The following is a 16,777-nucleotide window of genomic DNA, read 5'->3' as shown; positions in this document are numbered from 1 at the left end:
GGACAAGTGCTCCTCCCCCAACAAGTCCTCAAACTTGAGCCCCAGGTCTTCAGATGTGGGGGATGAGGAGAGGCGAAGGACACGCAATGTCCTGAAGAGGCAGAGAAGGAATGAGTTGAAGCATTGTCTGTTAGCTCTTCGAGATGAGGTGCCGGAACTTTCCAAGAATGACAAGACCTCAAAAGCTGTCATCCTGAGAAAAGCAACAGAGTATATTAGTAGGCTGAAGAACCAGAAAGTGAATGCAGAAAGGGAGACATTTCAGAAAGAACAGCAACAGCTGAGATGCAAATTCCCCAAACACGAGTTGTCAAACCACCAAAACGACACATGGACTTTTAAGCCTCTGCACTTGCAAATTTCACAATCCCTATCCTTGTACCTGTAAATTTTATAATCTCGACCCCGTATAATTAATTCTGATGTTGTCCAATGTTATACGTTTTTACTTGTAGCATACGAAACTTATCTTTGGAAAGAAAGGGGATGTTGTATGATTGCCTTTAAGAGTGATGTCCCTTTAAGATCTTAGCATGCTAATGAGCTAAGTAACAGTACATAGTCATGTGACTCAAAGCCAGAGTCACTCTGCAACAGTAACACCCAGAGTAAGATTCTGTAAATAGTTTGCTCTGTACTATAAATAATAGTTTTGCCTTAATAAACCTGTTAGAGATCTTCAACCAATTGGAATCCACGCATCTCATTTACTTTGCATCAGACAACACAAAGAACTCATTACGGTATTGGTTGAGGGATAAATGTTGACCAGGTTACCAGGGAAATTTCTTCATCTTCAAATAGTGCCATGGAATCTTGTACTGCCACCCGAGAAGGCAGACAGGCATGAGCTTAATGTTTCAGCTGAAAGATAGCAACCTAATTGATTTCAAAGCATCTAATATGGTGTGCGCTCGCTCAGTCGGCACCAGAAGTTGCATTAGAAGAAAACGACTCCTCTGGTTTCCAAATTAAAACTGGGGATGCTGCCAGCTTCACATGTCCTCCAACTGGCTGCATCTATCTTTTTGGACTTGGGCCCTCATCCCAGTCGGTTGTTCAGGTTTCACCCTCACTTCCCCACCCTCAGCGAGCTGCCTCCGAGTATGACATAGCAATGCTGCCAGCAGCCCAATTTTTCATGGTTCTGCCACCAGCCTCATTGGTCTGGACCCAGGTTCCCCACTTTGGTCGTAAGACAATTCCTAGGCCAGCATCTCTAACAATGCAGTACTACCTCATTATTCCGTTTAAGTGTCAGGCTAGATTAATGGGACTTGAGCCATGATCTCCTGACTCAGAGGCACCAAGCTCATCTGACATTTGATTGCTTGTCGTTACATCATTAGCAACATTGTAGTTAGAGGAAGTCTAACATTATGTTTATTCAACAGTCTGAGAGTACCTCTATATCATGTGTTCAACCTTTTCAATGTCAATCCCTGCCAGCACAGCAGACAAGAGGCAGCAGGGTCTTAGTTAACAAGAAGCGGTGGTTCAATGGAGGAACAGTGGTCCTGATGACTAAAGACACAGAATCTGAAATTGAAATGCCAACCTTGGGAAGACAGATGGCCTTTTTCTGAGTAATGCATCTGTTAAACCTAACTAACAGCTCCAAGTCACCTATACATTTTTTTAAAAATATGTTGATTGATTTTAGAGAAACCATATTCTTATTTCGGCCCAACCTGATTATTACATATTTTGGTTACTGCTTTAAACCTGTACACTCACAAAGTAACACTTTTATGAAGCAAATTCATTGTGCACAGTTGCACTCCTCTGAATTTAAAACACATTTAAAACTGGATAAACTACCATGCCATAAATCTTAAAAGATTCTCATGGCATAACACATTATCATTTTGATCAATATCATAGCTGAACTAGCTCACTTCACAGAAAAAAAGACAAAGTCCAGATCCTCCAAAACTCCAATCTAATCTCAAGTTCAAATAACAAGATACAAACTGCTCAAATGGTTCACATCATCTGAAGTACCTAATTGACAACCAGATAGAATGTTGTAATGTCTGTCAGCACAGTGCACAAGAGGAGGCAGGAACTTGGTTAACAAGTGGTGACTCAGTGAACAAACAGTGGCCATGGTCATTTTTTTGTCTTTTCTCCCCTTGTTCTGTTCCTTTTTAAGTCCAGTTCATCTGAGATATCTTCCAGTTCTAAGGAAAGGTTCAATGCCTGAAAGATCAACTTGTGTTCTTTTAACAGATGCTGCTTGACCTGTTTAGCCCAGCATTTTCTGTTTTTGTTTCAAATTTTCAGTGTTTTGCTTTTAATTACAGTCCTGACTTGAATTCCCTGAGTTATATGTTACCTTGTTCATAGAAATTGCAGGCAATAGCATTCAAATTTATCTAATTCAGATTTGGAAATTACTGTTCAGAAAATTAGGACTAAGTTTGCACTACCTGGGACTGAGAGGCATGTGGAAGGGCAAACCTGCCAAGGAACATAAGGAGGAAAGAATGGCGGAAAGTAGTCCTTGAGCTATATAATGAATGTCATTCGTGATGACATATTCACTTGTGGGGAGAGAAACATTCCTGTTAAATTGACCACAGTCCCCTTAATTTCGTATTTTAAAAATATAATTTCTGGCTTTATGACCTGCTACTTTTCTAAACTTTGTAGCTTTACCAATTGTAGACGTGCTCCCTACTTCAACACTTGCTGCTTATTGGTAAGATTTTGTTCGCACTTATCATAATCACTTGCTAAAACTTCCAGTCATTCATATATTTAGCAATTTTAGCCAGCTTCATTGTATTTTAATTAAAGTTCCAATCCAACACTGCTGTTGAAAGATGAGGAAGCATCAAATGTTTTTAAAGAAGCAGGTGACATTAACTTAAGCATGAATATATCCATTAAGATGTTAAATAGAGCAGTGCTGTACTGCTTTTAATTTGCTGTAATGAGACCATATAAGTTTACCATGGTCATAGCATGCCAAACATTCAGTTGATTATATTTTATTTATATTACAAAAGTGTCATCAAAAAATTAAACAAAAACATTATTAATCCTCCGAATGAAAATATTCTTTTTCGTTTGACTTTTATTGGCTAAAGTTTGGGATATTTGACGATGCAAGCCAATGCTTAACTACGTAACATCTACCATCTTTTTAAAATTTCTTTCTCAGGATCTGGGCGCTGTTAGCATGGCCAACATTTATTGTCCATCCCTAGTTGCTCTCGAGAAGGTGTTGGATGGTGAGCCATCTTCACGAATTGCTGCAGTCCATAGAGTAACTAATTTGATTATAAACTTGACAAATAGTTAACTGCTGATACAAATCTGCACATTCCCTTTTAACTGTCTGAGTAATGCACTGGCAGCAGTAAATAAATGTGTCTTTAGATTATTCAGAAAATATAACTAAGCATCATCACACTGAAACTACCACACTCTGCTTCTCAGAAGTAAATCCCCTCAAAAACTCTTAGAGTTTAAAATATTCTAGTCAAATAACAGAAAACATTTGACGATGTCATTGCAGAAGCAGCAACCCCTTAGGTCTTTTAACTACTATTGTGCAATGAACTAAGATTTCTTTGGTCACGTATGATAAGATCCTACAATATTGCCATAACAAACCCAGTTTTTGAAGTGTGAAACAATATGGAATGCATCTGCGGCAAGCAGAAATGTCATTCGGTGCCGAACCTTTGAACTCCAGTGCTGAGATAATGTTTGTGGGGCACGAAAAGGAGTCTGCAAGATATCACTTTAAAAGTTAAACTGCTGTCAGGGTGGCGCATGCCTTTGGAAACAAATATTTGATCCAGTTTCCAAAGCTGAGTGGCGTGCTGTCCTACTTCCCTTCAGACATTTTCATAACTGGCACAAAAGGAACAAGGAGCATTGTCGAAGGATTTCAGTTGCCTCACACTGCATTCCAGTGACACAGCAGGTTGGTGTGTTACTGAAATTCACCACACATTTGTAGTAAGGGGGGGGGGGCGTTAGCTTGGTGCCAAGGACTGACCACCTATTTGGTGGCAAGATGTTTCAGGTAGCAACATATCCTGCCTGAGGCATGGCTGCCTTTCTGAGAAGCACTCTTCTGTGTTCCCTGACCCCTACAAGGTCCCTCAAGAGTAGCTGTATGCAGGTGGCATCTCTGTGCCCCATCATAAGCCACTTGGCCACTACTAGCATAGGTGCTGTGCTTGTCTCTGTGGGGAAACTAACAGTCTTCCTTTATGTGCCGCCAGAAAAAGATGGCACATAACATTAAAGAGCGGGCCAAGACCCACAGAGTTGTGCTGTATCTTCTCATCCTCACCCTCATGGGGTTGGCAGAATACCAGGGTGGCTGTGCTATTGCTGATGGTGAGACAGGAGTGCCAATCCAAGGTGGTGAGTCAACAAGTGCAGGTGCACAAGGGTGCATCAGGCACACACAAGGCATAGTCCCCATGTGACCAATGTCAGTCACGTGGAGCTCCGCAGCAAGCAAGGCTGGAATGAGGAAATGGGAGACCCATAACCCTTGCATGTTTATGTTCCCTCATGAAGGTCAGGAACAAGCCAAGGCCAGAAGATGTTGAGAGACCAGGGACCAGCTGGCCACCTCTGAAGAGGAGGGATCCTCAGAGGATGCAGCATCACATTATTCCCCCACATCCTCCACCAGCACAGATACTTTCACATCAGTGGGTATGTGTTCGCAATTATATTCAGGGTCACAAGCAGCTGAGTACAGCACAGACGCACCAGAGCAGCTGACAGAGGCTGTGACAGCCAAGGCCACTGACAGTCAGAGGCCAAGCCCATGCTGAGCCCCAGGCTGATGGCATGCCTTTGGAAAAATCAGCCACGACATGGCAACTGCTGCAGCTGCAGCCAGAGGAGATGGAACATTTGGCGGCGCTACCAGAGACTAAATGCACCCATGCGCAGACGATGGAGGAAGCCATCCAGGCCATGAATGTTGCCATGTGTCTGATGGGTGTGAGCTTGGCTTCCTCCATTGAGAGACTGGCAACCCTCATGAACAGACAAATCCAGCAGACCAGTCAGTGGGTGCTGGAGGTGTGTGCAGACCTGCAAAACATCGCCTTGGTCATGAGCTCAATGTACCAGTAGCAAGGCAAGTGGGGGACAAGGAGCCGAGATTCTCCATCAGATCCTTGTCCTTCTCAGGTCTGCAGGGAGGTACAAGTGTGCCTTGCAAAGGAGAAGGAGTGGCTGCCTTCTGCTTCTGAGGTCTCCTCTCAGAGTGCTCCTGGAGTGGACAGCGGCTCCTTAGCCCCTCTGCCAGTAACCCCAGCTCCAGTAGCCTCATTGGGGCATGCTGAAGGGCTCCACTGGATTGATCAAGGCACTTGAATCGCACCTTCTGAAATCCAATTGCCTTCTTGATAGTCACTCGGGTTGATCTATGGCAGGTGTTGTACCTCTCCTCTGCATTCATGCGTGGGTTCCTCACAGGCATGAGTAGCCATGTCTGTAGTGGGTAGCCCTTGTCTCTCAGAATCCATCTTTGAAGGCACTCGGGGGTCCAGAAAAGCTGAAGTATGTAGGCATCGTGGCTGTTTCCTGGGAACCTTGCACATACCTATAGGATCCTCTTTCAGTGGTCACAGATGAGTTGAACATTGACCTAGTGGAAACCCTTTCTGTTGATGATGGCTGCTGGCTGGTCTGGGGAGCCTTGATAGCCACATGCATGGAGTTAATGACACCTTGCACCTGGGGGACTCCAGCGATGGACCCAAACCCAATGGTCCTCTCCGCCTGACTCTCTGGATCAGTGGAGTAATGCACATGGTCAACATCCTTCTCGAACAGGGCAATGTCACCTCCTTGGGATGCCAATGGGCTGCAGGCTGGGAGGTCCCACCCGTCCCTGGTGGATCCCTGGAAGGAGCCAGAGGTATAGAAGTTGAGAGTCACAGTGATCTACAGTGCCACTCACATTGAGTGTCCACGAATCCCCATAGGTCTCAGCTCGTCTTGCAGCATGGCGCAGAGATCAGTGACGGCCTCCCCGGAGAACCACAGTCTTTGCTGACACTGCCACTGAAATATTTGCAGAAAGTTACACCTTGGATGGTAGACTCTCTCCTGGGTATAGGTTCTTCTGCGGCATGTGGCTGTTGGCATGCCTCTCTGCACGCTTCTGCACCGGGCCCAGCCTGAGGCTGGCCCTCTTGATGGTTGTGAGGTCGGTGATGTGTTCCCGCCAGAGCCTGCATCTGCATCCCTCTGAGCTTCCCCTCCTTCTCAATGAGGGCTACATGGCCTGGATGAATGAGGCCCATAGCAGGTGGCATCCCTCTGAATCTGAGGCCTTCCAACAAGTTGACCGCCTCATCCACCAAACGTGCCTGGAGTCCTCTTTTCATGGCAGGTGCTACTGCCCCTATGTGACCTTGCACACGCACACCTCCTCACCCCCCACCACTACTGGCACCTGCTCCCCTTCTGTCGACATCTGCCACTGCCCTTTGCGAAGCACCCTTCTGGCCACCGCACACTGGCTCTCTCCATGGCATCGCTGGAGATCCAGCATTTATCCCCCACTTCCTTGCTGATCCCCACCTCACTGCCACTTTGTTTCACCAGGTGGTAGTCTGAAGCCCTGTGGTCCCCTGAAGGGACCCTGTGTGCTGCTGATAAAATTGAAATCCTCCTGTAAAGCTGCAGTTAATTGGCCATTTAGATACCTCCATTGGTGTCCCACTACCTCATTGTCAGAAGTCCACCCTCCATCATTCCCACTGCTGGTAAAATATGTAAGCAATGTCATAATGTCAGACTTCCAGCCAAATGCGGTCCACTCTGATTTCACGCACTCCCCCTCCCCCCTCACCGACCTCACACTTAGTGGGCCGGTAAAATTCTGGACAGAGTGGCAACTGGGTTTGTGCCCATGATTCCCCACAATATGAGCTCCAATCTCAGATGTGCAGTGTTGTGCAAGCAACCAATGGAAGCCAGGCAGGTGCCCATAAAAAATATAAAGAACCTAAGTGAGAGCTACCCCAAGGCTATTCTCAGATCCTTCTCATCAATCATATAGTATAGAGATATAGAAGCAAACCACTGTAATTAGTAGAATGGTGGGGCAATAATGAGCAGAGATCCAAAAGACCAAAATGATGATTAAACAGAGCAATCAACAATTATATTTGAAATTAAATATTGATACATTTGAAACGTTGCAGGTTTTATGCAGTCACAGTACAAAACATGACCTTTTCCCGCCACTGTTATATGCAATGTTTTCAATGTAAACTACACACATTTCGCTTCCACAAAGAGCTAACTAGCTGATTATAGTAGAACACATCATTGTTGAACTTTCTGCTCCTAGCATTTTCTAGTTAAGAAATGTCAAGAATTTATATGTAATTGGCCCAAATGACCTCCTTTGTTAACATTTGGGGAAAAGACCAATGGGCACCAGAGACGTAGAATTAATTGGATAGCTCTACCAAAGAGGAGGCACAGGCATGATGGGTCAAATGGCCTCCTTCTGTGCTGTATCACTCTACGATTCTATGGACATCTTATTGGAAGCAAGTGACATATTTACTGATCACAAGTTGAACCACATTATTGAATATAAAATGAACTGCTATAATCTGCAAAAAAGGCTTCAATACACATCTGGCAATTCAGAAAGTAGGAATCAGCCTTTTAAAAAAAAAAAGTTATATCTATTCTGATCACTTGTTCTGTTGAATACAGTTTGGTGCTCTTGTTGTACAGAAACAGACAGGCATTTAGACCTTCCTGACTCACATCTCTTTAATCAAAATACACAGATCTCAGAATGAGAGAAAATCAATACTACAAAACAATGTTATTGTCAATCCAAAACAATAAATATACTTACCTTTACAGATCACTCTCAATAGGCCCAAATTGCTCTGTGCACTTGACAGCTAAAAATAAAATAAAAACAGACTAAGTTGTACTATACATATATAAATGTACATTTTCCATATGCTGATGGAAATTAAATACAATATAAACATAGTGGCTACAAGAGCAGGTCAGAGGCTGGGTATTCTGCAGAGAGTAACTCACCTCCCGACTCCCCAAAGCCTGCCCATCATCTACAAGACACATGTCAGAAGCGTGATGGAATACTGTCCACTGGTCTGGATATGTGCAGCTCCAACAACACTCAAGAAGCTTATACTATCCAGGACAAAGCCGTCCACTTAAACGGCACCACATCCATCACTTTAAATATTCACTCCCTCCACCACTGGGACATTATGGGTTCAAAGTGTGTACCATTTCCAAGATGCATCGCAGCAACTCACCAAGGCTTCTTCAACAGCAACTTCCAAACCCACAGCCAATTTCACCTAGAACTAGGGCAGCAAGCCCATAGGAACACCACCACCTGCAAAGCTCCCCTCCAAGTCACACAACTTTGAAATATATCACCATCCCTACATAGTTGCTGGGTTAAAACCCTGAAACTCCCTCTAAGAGCAGTGTGGGCATACCTACACCAAACAGACTGCAGTGGTTCAAGAAGGCAGCTCAGCATCATCTTCTCAATGGTAATTGGGATGGGCAATAAATAATGGCCTTCCCAGCGATGCCCATATCCCATGAACGAATAAAAACATTAATGTAATTAGTAAAACTGTAATACTGTATTAAAGCAGACATGTTTTATTATAAGACAATAAGCACCAAACCTGAAACATTATATCATAAGCATTTAAAATTACAACAGCATCATGCTTGGGAAAATATCCCAAAGTGCTTCACAGGTATGTAATCAGACAAAACTGGACACCTCTTGGAGGAGAGATTGGTAGAGAGATGGAGAGGTTTAAGGAGGAAAGTACAGAGCTTAAGATCTAAATGGCTGAAGGCATGGCCACCAATGGTGGCCACAAAGGGAGTTGGGATGCGCACAGGAGACTGGAGTTGGTGGAATACACTGCTGTTGGAGGGTTCTACGGCTGGAGGAGGCTAAAGAGATAGCGAGAGGTGATTCTATGCAGGGATTTGAACACTAGGATGAGAATTTTAAAAATTGAAGTACTGGTACACTGGGAGCCAACGTAGATTAGCGAACACAGGGATAATGAGTGAGTGGAACTTGGTGCAGGTAAGAATTTTGGATGAGCTCAAGTTTGTGCAAAGTTTTGGTCTCCTTATTTAAGAGAGGATGTAAATGCGTCGGAGGCAGTTCAGAGGAGGTTTACTAGATTGATACCTGGAATGAGCGAGTTGTGTTATGAGGAAAGGTTGGACAGACTGGGCTTATTTTCACTGGAGTTTAGAAGAGTGAGGGGAGACTTGATTGAAGTTTTTAAGATCCTGAACGATCTTGACAAGGTGGATGTGGAGAGGATGTTTCCTCTTGTGGGTGAGTCCAGAACTAGGGGACACTGTTTTAAAATTAGGAGTTGTTCTTTTAGGAGAGAGATGAGGAGAATTTTTTTCTCTCAGAGGGTTGTGCGACTTTGGAACTCTCTGCCTCAGAAGGTGGTGGAGGCGGGGTCATTGAATCTTTTTAAGGTAGAGGTAGTTAGATTCTTGTTAGGCAAGGGAATCAAGGGTTATCAGGGGTAGATGGGAGTGTGGAATTCAAGTCAGAAACAGATCAGCCATGATCATATTGAAGTGGCGGAGCAGGCTTGAGGGGCCAAATGGCCTACTTCTCTGCTCCTAATTCGTATGTTCATATAACAAAAGATGGTTGAGGGTTTCAGTAATAGATAAACTGAGACACAGGTGTATAAGCAAAACATTAAGGAGGCAGTCTTTGTGATGGACAGGTTATTAGAGCAGAAGCTCAGCTCAGTGCCAATTAAGACACCAAGGTTCAGTCTGAGATAGTGGTCAGGGACAGCGATAGAATCGGTGGCAGTTTGTTTGTTGTAGGGGCCAAAGGCAATAACTTTTGTCTTTCCAGTGATTCCTTGGCGGAAATTGCCGGTCATCCAGGACTGGATGCCAGGCAAGCATTCTGACAACATAGGAAATGGTGATGAGGTAGACTAGGTGTTCTTGTCATATACGCAGGGCCTGACATCAATTCTAATTTCCAGATATTCTACAGAATGTATGTAGCTTTTGACTTTGTCAGAAGCAGGTTAATTTGAGAAAATATTACAGTTTTAGTGATGTCATGTAATTAACATCACGGTTAGTAAAGCAATTCAGCTGATGCATGTGCTGACTTTCCATGTATGTCAGTGAATAGCAATGAGATGTAGCAAATCAAATTGATTTCTTCCCCGCCACAGATTAGGACTTGTATTTTCCCCACTGCCAACCTGGCAGACATCAGCTAATTCAGTAGAGACCAAGGAACCATACAAGGTGGTGCTTAAAGTGAAAATTCTTGCATGTGCAACAAATAGAACTTTTCAGTGTTATACTTTTGGCTTTCAACTCCTATATTTTCCTTGCGCTCAATTCTAAAGACCATTGCCATAAGTGAGCCTTAGCTCTCTATGAGCTTGATTGTGACTTTATATAAGCATTATATGACAATGTTAGATGCCTAGAAATTGAACAAAAGCCTTTATTAACATGTTCAGTTTACTGGATTGATCCCAAGCCCCTTCATGATCTGCTAGTCTCCTGAAAATAAACACACTGTCAGACCGTGTTGTGGGCCAAAACCTACAAAACAGTTTTATTTAAAGCAGGAGATCGCCAATAACAAGGAAAAAGCAGAAATTGGCACTGTTTTAACTGAAGTTAGAATTCTTTCTTGAATACGGGTATGTGATCCTTCAGAAATACTTTGGTGAAAAATAAGATTAATGCAAGATGCTTCACAAAATTCTGCTAGTGTCCACAGGAGCCTCCCCTCTTTCATTTGACGATCTTAGAAGGACTGGTCGTCTAGGAGCACAGTCCTCAAAATACCCTCAAACAGTCTGAAGTTTGATTAGGAACAAAGGAAATTTAAATGCATCTCAAAATCCAATAAAGCTGTTTACTACAAACATACATTGAAAATGTCAGCAGTTCAAATTGAATAGGAGTTTCAAATAACTCCATGGGTAGAATCTTAATTGCCAAGGTGGGGGGAAAAGATTCGGGTGCAGTGTTTGAGGGCGCCGGGGTATGGCAGTGTTAAAGCCCCAAAAAGTGCCGTTGGATCACTTCTGTCCATGCCTGCTTGGTTGAAGAGGCTGGGCTCTTCCTCCTGTCGGTCGGAAACATCACCTCACTTCAGTCCCTCAGATCCCACAGCAAGATCTCCACATAAGAGTCAGAGACCCGGCAAGTGGTTGGAGGAGGGGCGAGGGGGCAGCATTCCCAGGACTCCTTTCCATTCCTGTATTTGCTGAAGCCTCAGGAATCAATGTTTAGGTAGCCATTCAGACCCTTCCGTTTAAAATCCTTCCTTTGACAAATGCGGCACGTAATCCCGCCATCCTCTGTCAATCGTCAGGGAATGTGGAAATGGGATGCGAACGTTGAGACTGAGTTAAAGATCCACGGAAAAACCTGCTTCAATTACAAATGTCTTCCGACCTGTACGGACCCCCCTGCTGCATGCATTTCTGTTTTACTAAGATTCCACCCCATGTGTCATGCTGCTTGCTTGATATCCAGTAATAAATGAGCAGAAATTTCTTCCAATTAAACAGCGGGAAGACCGCTATTGCCTCGTCACCAACTCCATCCCTCTCCCTGGCCACTGGCTGAAGTTATACCTGACCATTTGCAAACGCAGCATCCTATTGATGCTGAGCTGAGCTTCCAACCCAATATCCTCTCCAAGAGCAAGATTGTCTACTCCACCTCTGTAACATCACCCGTCTCTACCCTTGCCTCAGCTCATCTGCTGCTGAAACCTTAATCCATGCCTTCATTACCTCCAGATTCAACTATTCAAATGCTCTCCTGGCCAGCAGCCCACTCCCGTAAAGTTGAGTTCATCCAAACCTCTGCTGCCTGTATCCTATCTTGCACCAAGTCCCATTCACCCATCACCATGTGATCAGTGATCTACAACAACAATTTATATTTATATAGCACCTTTAAGGCAACAAAATGCCCCAAGGCACTTCACAGATGGCAAAAGCATAAGCAAAAGTAGACACCAAGCCACATAAGATAAATTTAGGGTAGATGGCTGAAAACGTGGTTAAAGGTAGAATTTAAGGAGTGTCTTAAAGGAAGAAAGAGAAGTAGAGAGTCAAAGTGTCAGAGAGCTTTACGGAGAGAATTCCAGGACTTCGGGCCCAGGCAGCTGAAGACGCAGCCACCAATGGTGAAGCAATGAAAATCAGGGATGCCCAAGAGGTCTGAATTAAATGAGCACAGGTATCTTGGAAATCTGTAGGGCTGGAGGAGATTACAGAGATAGGGAGAGGCCAGGCCATGGAGGGATTTGAAAAGAATAAGAATTTTAAAATTGAGGTGTTGTTTGACCAGGAGCCAACATAGGTCAGTAAGCACAGGGGTCATAGCTGAACTGGACCTGCTGCAAGCAAGGACATGGGCAGGAGAGTTTTGGATGACCTCAAGCTTACGGAGGGGAGAACATGGGAGCCCAACCAGGAGTGTGTTGGAATTTTCAAGTCTGGAGGTACCAAAGGCATGAATTAGGGTTTCAGCATCAGATGAGCTGAGACAGGGGCTAAGTTGGCATGATATTATGGAGGTGGAAATAGGTGGTCTTCGTGATAACACAAATATGTGGTTAGAGGCTCATCTCAGGGTCAAATATGACAACAAGGTTGTGAACAGACTGGTTTAGTCTCAGACAGTGGCCAGGGAGAGGGATGGAGTCAGTAGCTAGGGAATGGAGTTTGGAGTAGGAGCCGAAGACAATAGCTTCAGTCTTCCCAGTAGTTAACTGGAGGACATTTCTGCTCATCCTGCAATGGATACCCAATAAGCAGTCTTATAATTTAAGCAACAGTGGAGGAGTTGAGAGAGGTGGTGGTGAGATAGAGCTGGGTGTCGTCAGCATACATGTGAAAACGAATGCTGTGCTTTTGAATAATGTCACCGAGGGGCAGCATGTAAATGAGAAAATAGGAGGGGGGGGTGGGGGGGCAAGGATAGATCCTTGGGTGACACCAGAGGTAGCAGTGCAGGAGTGGGAAGAGAAGCCGTTACCAGGTGATAATCTAGCTACAATTAGATAGATAAGAATGGAGCAAGGTGAGTGCAGTTCCACCTAGCTGGACGACGGTGTAGAGGCATTGAAGCAGATTGGTGTGGCCAACCATTTCAAAGGCTGCAGACAGGTCAAGAAGGATCAGGAGGGATAGTTCACCATTGTCACAGTTACATAGGATGTCATTGGTGACTTTAATAAGAGCCCTTATTGTGCTGTGACAGAGCGGAAAGGCGACTGGAGGGATTCATACATGGAGTTCCGGGAAAGATGAGCACAGATTTGGGTCACAACAACTTTGGAAAGGAAAGCGAGGTTGGACTTCAGGTACAAAAACAAGAAATGCTGGATTCACTCAGCAGGTCTGGCAGCATCTGTGGAAAGAGAAGCAGAGTTAACGTTTCGGGTCAGTGACCCTTCTTCGGAACTGGACTTCAGGTGATAGTTTGCAAGGATGGTGGGATCAAGGGTTGGTTTTTCGAGAGAGGTGATGAGGGCGGATTTAAAAAGGTGAGAGGGACAACGCCTGAAGAGAGAGAACAGTTAAGCATATTGGGTAACACAGTGGCCAGGAGCAGAAGTTGGGTGGTTAACAGTTTACTTGGGAAGTGTCAAGGGAGCAGGAGGTGGGTCTTATGGACAAGATGAGCTCTGGAGACAGGAAAGAAACTACAGAAAGATGTGAGTTCAGGGCAAGGGTAGGGGGCAACATTAGAGGAAGTTTGGCCGGGTAGGCTGGTGAAAGGGAGGGAAGCAGCAGAAGCAGCTGATCTGATGCACTTGATCTTAGTGACAAAGAACTCCATGAGCTCCTCGCATTTATTGTTGGAGGGGAAGGTGGTGGAGACAAGGGGACAGGAGTTTAAGAAGACGGTTTGCAATAGAGGAAAGAAGCCGGGGGTTATCTCTGCATTTCGGAATGATCCTGGAATAGTGAGCAGTTTTAGCAGATGAGAGCAGGACTCAATAGTGTTTTATGTGGTTCAGCCAGACCTGGCGGTGAATGGCTAAACTAGTTATCCACCATATCCTTTTAAGTTTCCACCCGTTGGACTTAAGGCAGCAGAGATGAGGGCCACACCAGGGAGAATAGCCAGGGTGACAGAGTAATGGCTTTACTGGGGACAAGAACATCAAAGGTGGAACTAAGGGCATGGTTGAGCAAATCAGTAGCTGCAGAAATGTTGTGGTGAACGGAGGGCCAAAGGCTAGACAGTTGGGATTTTGAAATTGCCATTGTAAGTGAATTGGGGGATAGTTTTTTCAGGGGTGGATACAGGAGGAGGTAGAGTTGGGGCATGGAAGGGAGATGTGGTTAGAGAGTGATGTAAGGAAGTGATCAGAGATAGCCTTATCTCCATTGCTCTCACTCAGACAACACCTCTATTTTAAAATTCTCCTCAGTTTCCTCCATATCCTCACCGCACCCCACCCCCGCCCCCCCCCCCCCTCCCAATTGCTGTAACTTCCTCAAGCCCCACAACACTGTGAAATCTCTGGCATTTCAAGTTTTAGCCTCTTGCGTATGTCTGGTTTTCATAGCTCCAGCATTAAAGGCCATGCCTTCAGCTTCCTAGGACCCAAGCTCTGGATTTCCCACCCTCAACCTCTCTAACTCTCTCTCCTCCTTTAAGATGTTCCTTAAATCTTACTTCTTTGATCAAGCTTTTAGTCATCTGTCCTATTATCTCATGTCGCTTGGTATCCAATTTTGTCTGATAACATGCCTGCGACGTTCCTTGGGACATTTCACTATGTTAATGGTGCCATATAAATGCAAGCTGTTGTTGCAGTTGCAAAATCTCACATGAAACAAGTGACCATGTGTCTCAAACCAAGCACACAGGTAAAGTTGTAATTAAAATTGTATTGTTATGAAGGTGTTTTTTTTTTAGGATTCGTATGTTTGAGTGTGGAGATGGATTCATTGGAGAACTGAAGTAACTGCATAGATGTTGGACTTTGTTTTTTAAAAGAGGTCACTGGAAGGACACTTGAGGTCTTGTTTGAAAACAACCTTTATTGGAAGCCACATACCTTAAGCTCAATAAACAACAGAAACCTTGGTGACTTGGGGGAGATGTTTACAGAGAAGTGACATGTCACCATTTATGAGGGTCATGAGGTTTTGACTTGTGTTACGACCAGGTGAGAAAGGTGTCCGGGGGTCCTTTTTAGCCTTCACCTGGACTTACTGTAACAGGGTTTTGTTTTTAAACACACTGGTGTTTTGAGCTTCCCCTTGGTGAATACTTATTCACTGCTTTCCCATTATAAGGCAAAGAAACCAGCACACCAGGTGTTCTCAGGTTAACTCTAATTCGGTTAACGCCTACGGATATACGACGCGCCCATGCTAGCATGCACATGCGATACACACATGCAAATAGGGACAGAAAAGAGAAGAAAAATAAAATGAAAAAGTTTGAGGCAATCTCTGAAGAGGGTTTGTGACTGTGCTTCTAGCTCACTGTAGAGTCCTTGATTGAAGATATGGTCTTGCTTTTCGTTGGGATCCAGTATTCTTCTTAAAACTTGTTCACTATAGTAGACTTTTCTCTCTTGGGGTTCATGTGTCTTCAATGGGTCTTCAGTTCCATGGGAAAGAGATGGGAGCAGACAGGAAAGAGGTCTTTTCCGTTCAGGAGCAAACAGCTTTCTGAGTTAAAAACTCGGTGGCAAGTTCAAATTCAAAAAAACTCCAACAGCCAATGAGTCATGTGATTAAACTGGTCTGACCATGTCTGTTTGTCTATTCGGCCATCTTGGCAGTTAACCTGGAATGCTAGCTTCTCCACCTTCAATGTCTGGTAATCAAAAGTCCATTGTGGATTAAATTGGAGCAGGGAGTGGCCCCTTTGTCCTTTCCAAGTACTGTCTGTTACTTTGCAAATGTCTTTCCAGTCAAGGGTCTGGTGTTTTTTTTTTAAAAACAAGTTCTTTATTTACTCCAGTAACAGTTTAAAAATCAATGTTCATGTGGCAAAACAAATGTGCCTCATTCTTGACAGGTGACACTTGCTGTTTGGTTTTGCTTCTGAGATATTGTTTTGGTCCAGTTGGGAAGTGAATTGTGTTTGAAAGCAGTTGGAGATCAACCTACCGAGAGAGAAATACCCAGCTTGTCTCTTGCCTCTTATCTCTGTGAAATGCTGCGTTTCTCCTGAGGAGCTCCTGGAAAACTTGCCAGATTAATTCTCAATGCTACCTGAAAAGAACTGCTCTGGAAAAGATCCCAGTGATCCGTCTACATGTACTTGTATGTCAGACAGTATGCCATCTCATCCATTTTCTTCAAGAGTTAACAAGTAATTGCACAAAGTACTCTTTTACTTGTTTTTATTTTGTGAAAGAGCTCTGCAGAGAATATCTCTTTATTTTTCGGTTAACCAGGAGGAGTGTGTGAGGGGCTAAGGTAAAAAGGGAACTTTCATATTTCACTGTATGTGTTAATACTTTGCTTCATTACTGATTAAGTCTTGTTTTATAATAAATTGATAATTTTGTTGTTTATTAAAGAAACCTACTTGGTGTATTTATTCAGGAATAAAAAGTAGAGTAGATGATTGACCGTATCGGTAACTAGGTAAACACTTAATTATACGTTGTGACCTGTGAAGAAGCGGAACCAGAAAGGACAGTGCACTCCTCCCACCTCGGTCACAGAAAAAA

General features: G+C 44.0%; 1 protein-coding gene across 6 annotated transcripts in view; it reads right to left on the bottom strand.

The window, feature by feature from the left end:
• fhit (fragile histidine triad diadenosine triphosphatase) overlaps positions 1-16,777 on the bottom strand; it is a 1,297,392-nt gene that overhangs the window by 1,223,545 nt on the left and 57,070 nt on the right. For all 6 annotated transcript variants that reach the window (XM_068051609.1, XM_068051602.1, XM_068051603.1 and 3 more), the window contains one exon: positions 7,877-7,925. The gene's annotated coding sequence lies outside the window, so the exon portion shown is untranslated. The remainder of the gene's footprint in view (positions 1-7,876; positions 7,926-16,777) is intronic.

Source organism: Heterodontus francisci, chromosome 19 (assembly GCF_036365525.1).
Source record: "Heterodontus francisci isolate sHetFra1 chromosome 19, sHetFra1.hap1, whole genome shotgun sequence".
NCBI classification, from domain to species: domain Eukaryota; kingdom Metazoa; phylum Chordata; class Chondrichthyes; order Heterodontiformes; family Heterodontidae; genus Heterodontus; species Heterodontus francisci.
Note: the sequence above shows the minus strand (reverse complement) of the source record. Positions and strands in the feature narration are given on the sequence as shown.